General features: G+C 43.9%; 1 protein-coding gene across 12 annotated transcripts in view; it reads left to right on the top strand.

Moving 5' to 3' along the window:
- DST (dystonin) overlaps nt 1-6,567 on the top strand; it is a 572,762-nt gene that overhangs the window by 111,926 nt on the left and 454,269 nt on the right. The window lies entirely within an intron of this gene.

The following is a 6,567-nucleotide window of genomic DNA, read 5'->3' as shown; positions in this document are numbered from 1 at the left end:
TGTATATATGTCCTCATAGTGCCCACTGTGTATATATATATATATATATATATAGTGATGAAAATTCAGGGCAGCACACCTAGTAGAAAATGCTGGGTGCCAGCGGTGTCGACACGAGATCCAAAGGCGTCAATAGACAAAGAAATAAGCACACCGCAGCACATCCATCTGGTGAAAAAGTGGTGGGATCCTTTATTCACCCAGGTAGCGACGTTTCGGTCCGCTTACTGGGACCATTTTCAAGCAATTGCTTGAAAATGGTCCCAGTAAGCGGACCGAAACGTCGCTACCTGGGTGAATAAAGGATCCCACCACTTTTTCACCAGATGGATGTGCTGCGGTGTGCTTATTTCTTTATATATATATATATATATATATATATATATACATACATACACCACACTCATAGTGCCCCCTGTATATATGTCCTTATAGTGCCCCCTGAATATATGTCCTCATAATGCCCCCTGTATATATGTCCTCATAGTGACCCCTGTATATATATCATCATAGTGCCCCCCTGTATATATGTCCTCATAGTGCCCCTTGTATATATGTCCTCATAGTGCCCACTGTATATATGTCCTCATAGTGCCCACTGTATACATACGTCCTCATAGTGCCCCCTGAATATATGTCCTCATAGTGCCCCCTGTATATATGCCCTCATTATGGCCATAATAATGTCCACCATTAATGTCCAATAATGCCCCTCACACCACCCCCGAACCCTGTGTCAAAAAATAAAAACAAGCCATACTCACCTCATCCACTTGCACACGCAGGGACAATTGCTTCTCACTGGAGGCACCAGGACCTTACTCTCCTAGTGTCGTAATTAGGAATGAGCGAACTTGTGTTTCAAGTTCGGCGTACAAAAGTCGGGTTAGGGTGGGTTATCTAAGAATACCATTATGGATTTCACTACCACAGACCATAACTTATGGTGGTCTGTGGTAGCGGAATCCATAACGAAATTCTTAGATAACCCGAACCTTGTATGCCGAACTTGAAACACAAGTCGTAATGTCACACAACCACAGCGGTGTGTGCATCAGGAGGGATATTTTTTTTTTTTTACACAATGTACCCATTTTTTAATGACCATTACATGGATGTACTGCATGTAATGGAGTCTGTCTGGCTGTGAAAATAGGACGTCCTATTTTTTGATGGCGCTATTCACCGACTGTTAAAAACAGCCATGTGAATAGCCCCTTGACTTTAATTGGCTATGAAAAAGCCTGTGTGATGGCCGTTTTTGTAACAGGCCTTTTACAGTGTTGTGTGACTGTAGCCTAAATCTAGCCTGAAGTGGTACATGTGGACCTGCCATTATTCTGCCGTTTTCCTATCATATTATCTGCTTTGTTAGGTAAAATGATCACATTGTTCTAAGCATTGTATCCAACAAGGTAATGCCTGTACTATACACCAACTATTAACAAAGTTCCAAATCTGGTATCTGCATACACGACCTGCGTGTTCTCAAGGCGAGCCACCTCTCTTATCTCTTCTGCTTTTCTGTTGCACTTATAATTGTAACGCTTTATCTGCTAAATCACAAAGAAACATTTTTCATTATCTTGTAGGACCTTGAGATTCACATAATGTTTTCCTAGTATGTTTCTAAATGACTTACTTATTGCTTAAAATACATGCTGGTGGTATGACATGGTGTTATATTGCAGAGGAGTGTGCATCTTCTTGTGGCATTGTGAAAGCGTGGGAGTGAATGATTATATCTGTACACGAGGATAGATGTGCCTAGGGATTTATTGCTGAAGGATGACACTATTTGCCTCCGCTTTGTAATAAAACATAATAATATGATTATAACATTTTAAAGGTGTTTTCTGAGACCCCAAAAATTGTAAGGGAAGGCCTGGAATATTCTAAAATAAAAAAGCAGCAATGATCACCGTCTCGGTACCCACTGTTCCAGTGCTACTGGCTATTTTATACCGGCACTACAGCAATGATGTATCCAACTACTTTACTTGACCGTTGCAGCCAATTACTGGCCTCAGTGGTCATCTGGACTCAAGCATGTCATTGCTACAGTGCCAATCTTGCGATAATGTTCCTGACTACCTTATATGACTGCTGGGACCAATGTTTGGCTGCAGTGATCATGTGTGTGTGTGTTAGGAGCGGAAGGTGTATTATGCATGCATGAACTATCGCTTGCCCATTTAAGTAGCCAGAAGAGAGAGTGAGAACTGACTGCAAATCACATTCTCTGGATCTCAAGATGGGTGAGGCATGCTGGTCTGCGGATGGTTAGTTAGCCATGATATGCAGAGAATAAATAGATATGGGGCACCACCTTCATATTTGGCAGATACACTATAGATGCACCATGTCCAAGGCATCTGCCGTCTCCTGCTGAACATGATTGGATTGTACACTCATCTAGATGACGGTTCAGGGGGCTGCATCCTCTGGTATGTCACACAGTCAATAAGTATGCACGCAGTAATGCGCCAGGCTGCATTGATTGGATCACGTGTTATAATGGTCAGGCTGCCTGTGCTGTGAGGAGCAGAATGCAGCCCCAGGCACATTAAGATGATCAGGGCTTATATGACTTATTCATGATACAGAAATGGCTTGTCATTTATTGTAAATCTAATCATTTCTCGGTTAGCACAACCCCACCAATGTGAGGAGAAGCTGACGGATGTCCTTTCATTTCTGAGATAATCGGCCATTGGTCAGGAGGCTTTAATGATTCCCCAAGGATATAAACACCATCTCCTGCCCTCTCAGTGGCTAATGCAATCCATATGACCAGGAGCAGTTGTATGGATCTGTTTGTGTTGCATTCATCTGGACACCATATGTATATAAAAGTGTCAACTGCAACTGCTACAAGCTAGGGTGGACATGATGTATGCTATCTCACACTAGAGGTTGCTTCATTCCAGTTTTGTTGGATAAATAATTGAAATTCTGGCAATGAAATGGTCAAACCCCGCGGCGGCAGCTGGGATGCTATTACACTGTAGATAGTTGACTGTGCCTAGGAAATACTCCAGAGACCCTAAGCCAAAGAAAATCAGCAAGGAGAAGCAGCTAATGAGTAAGACGCAAACCTCCTTCTGAGTCATGCCTATCACTGCTCATGATTCTTGAAGGGTTGTAGTATTGTGTGTGGAGCCTAGCTGCTAAAATAAGCTAAATTACCACCAATTACCCTAAAGATGAACATACACTACAATTGCTGTCAACCAAAAGCTCGTTCATCCAACCGCCACGCCTCCCTAGTCCCCCATGCACACACACACGCTTGGCTGGACCAAGTGTGCATGTGTTTTCAGTGGGAGAGATGAGTAAGGCTACTTTCACACTTGCGTTTTTCTTTTCCGGCATAGAGTTCCGTCACAGGGGCTCTATACCGGAAAAGAACTGATCAGGTATGTCCCCATGCATTCTGAATGGAGAGTAATCCGTTCAGGATGTATCAGGATGTCTTCAGTTCAGTCGTTTTGACTGATCAGGCAAAAGAGAAAACCGTAGCATGCTACGGTTTTATCTCCGGCTAAAAAAACTGAAGACTTGCCTGAATGCCGGATCAGGCATTTTTTCCCATAGGAATGTATTAGTGCCGGATCCGGCATTCAGAATACCGGAATGCCGGATCCGTCCTTCCGGTATGCGCATGCGCAGACTGAAAAAAAGGTGAAAAAATAAATGCCGGATCCGTTTTTGCCGGATGACACCGGAAAGACGGATCCAGCATTTCAATGCATTTTTTCGACTGATCAGGCATTTTTAAGACTGATCAGGATCCTGATCAGTCTTACTAATGCCATCAGTTAGCATACATTTTGCCTGATCCGGCAGGCAGTTCCGGCGACGGAACTGCTTGCCGGATCTCTCTGCCGCAAGTGTGAAAGTAGCCTTAGCCTCTGCCGGGCACCTCAGGTAGCAGCTGATCTCTCCTGACAGCAAAAGGTTAGGCCTGTTGAAATGCTCTTATTCTTGACATCAGAGTCAGGTGTTAGCTGGTTGGTTCAGCCAACGATTATCGGAGGTGTACGGCTAGCCGAAGGCTAAATTCATATTGTTTGGCCAGACTAGACAAACAAAAATAAAACTGAGCAATCAACACATATATAGAAAAGCCTATACCCCAATAAACAACTAGTTAAGGGCACTGAAAATCAGTTCATTCACTTGAATGGGCTGAAAGCACAGGAATTTCTGCAAGCCCCATTCATGTGAATGGAACTGATTTTCAGTTGCAGAATTTTCTGCCACAAAATCTGCTGCGTGTGAAGGCACCCCAATAGGTGCTGTTGTAAACCAATGTCTCCTGGTGCCAGTATGTGACCAGTACAGAAAGACCAAATAACATTGTACCCATACAGCCAAAGGTAAGAAAAAGATAAAGTGGGAGATAATACATGTGTCAATAGTTACCGACCAGTTCACCCCCGCACGCCGATGCGCGTTTCACGAGCAGCTTTTAGTGAATTCAAATACCCCATCATTTTTTGTTGATCTTTATGCTTACGCAGTTGTATATATCTACTGTGATGGCAAATGTTTGCCCATAAAAGTCTATGGGCATGTCAGTATATATACTTTTGGAGATATTTCTGGTGTATGCAGGACCATGGTGTGAATTAAACCTTTGCTACATTGATTAAAAATAAAATCTGTCTAATGAGCCAAATTTCTATTGCCCATCTGAAATGATTTCCTTTGATTTTTATATAAGCACTGTTAGGGTACTTTCACACTAGCGTTATTCTTTTCCGGCACAGAGTTCCGTCCTAGGGGCTTTATACTGGAAAAGAACTGATCAGTTTTAGCCCCATGCATTCTGAATGGAGAGCAATCCGTTCAGGATGCATCAGGATGTCTTCAGCTCAGTCTTTTTGACTGTTCAGGACGGAGATAATACCGCAGCACGCTACGGTTTTATCTCTGGCCATTTCCTTAGGAATGCATTAGTGCCGGATCCGGTATTCAAAATACCGGAATGCCGGATCCGTTCTTTCGGTCTGCGCAGACCGAAGAAAAGGTGAAAAATAAATAAAAGCCGGATCCGTTTTTCCAGATGACACCGGAAAGACAGATCCGGCATTTCAATGCATTTTTCTGACTGATCAGGCATTTTTAAGACTGATCAGGATCCTGATCAGTCTTACTAATGCCATCAGTTGGCATACGTTTGCCGGATCACTGTGCCGCAAGTGTGAAAGTAGCCTTAGCCCTGTACCTCTGAACAGTTGGTTTTATATGAACAGGACTGGGAATGCAGCTGTACTGCCGCTAGGGGGAGCCATGAATCCTATGGTGACCCACTGATTATTTCTACTGTAAAGGAGAACAATTAAAACCTTCATAAAGCACCAACATATTCTGCAGCATTTCATAGTGAATTGAAAAAGTGCATACAGCAAAAGTAACAGGGCATTATGGTAAGATTGGCTCGTAAGCATGCAGAGTCAGAGTGATGTATTAATAATGAGGCTATACTGTATATGCCCAGCAAAGTACATATGTGAGTACGATAAGGACAGAATGATGGGAGAAGTGTCTGACTCATAGGCCTGATGAGGAAATGACACATGGAAGCAGATAACACTCCCAGATCATTCCCCTTCAGTTCAGTGTCACCAAATGTCATAGTTAGAAGCAAGAAATAAATACTGTGTGTGTATATATATATTCTAAACATGGGAACCAAACCATAATGGTTGGAATGTAGAAAAGTTAGTCTTAAAAATAACATTTCAGCTTATGTTTCTGATCAGCCCGAAGAAGGCTGTTCTCGGAACTGCCTGCTTCCAGTGACCGCATGTGTTTCAGAGCAGCTCGCGGCGCAGGCACAGGTAAGGACTTACCTCTGCATCGCCGGACTTGGGGGGTGAAGATGGCAGATCGCATGTGTTCGTCGGCGAACACTGCGAACTGGCCATCACTGCTGATCACAAAGAAAAGTGTTCATTGTGATGGGTTAAAGTTTGAGTAAGGCTACAGGCACGCAACCATTCTAGTTTTTTGCGGTCAGCAAACCGCGGATCCGCAAAACACGGATGGCGTCCGTGTGCGTTCCGCAATTTGCGGAACGGCACGGTCAGCCTTTAATATAACTGCCTATTCTTGTCCCCAAAGCGCGGACAAGAATACGACGTTATATTTTTTTGTGGGGCAACGGATGCGGAAAGCACACGGAGTGCTGTCCACATCTTTTGCGGCCCCATTGAAGTGAATGGGTCCGCATCAGAGCCGCCAAAACTGCGGCTCGGATGCGGACCAAAACAGCGGCCGTGTGCATGAGGCCTAAGGATACTTGTCTTCTTGGGGGGAGGCAGTGGAGTATGTTATTTTTGATGGCATAGGGACCTGGACTTCAGATTCTGCCCACTGTGCAGGTGCTGCGGGGAGGAGAGCGAGTGACAGCTGCGACCATCTGTTACCAGAACTGTAAAGATAGGCAGTACAAATAAGAAAGGAATACATGGGCAAGCACAGGTTCATTGGCTTCTAGCGGCTTTATCGGTACAGAGACCATGTCTAGTAATATCGTGTGAATCATTTGAGCTGAAT

The sequence above is a fragment of the Bufo bufo genome, chromosome 4 (assembly GCF_905171765.1).
Source record: "Bufo bufo chromosome 4, aBufBuf1.1, whole genome shotgun sequence".
Taxonomy (NCBI): domain Eukaryota; kingdom Metazoa; phylum Chordata; class Amphibia; order Anura; family Bufonidae; genus Bufo; species Bufo bufo.
The sequence above is the reverse complement of the archived record's forward strand: the minus strand, read 5'-3'. Positions and strand labels throughout refer to the sequence as shown.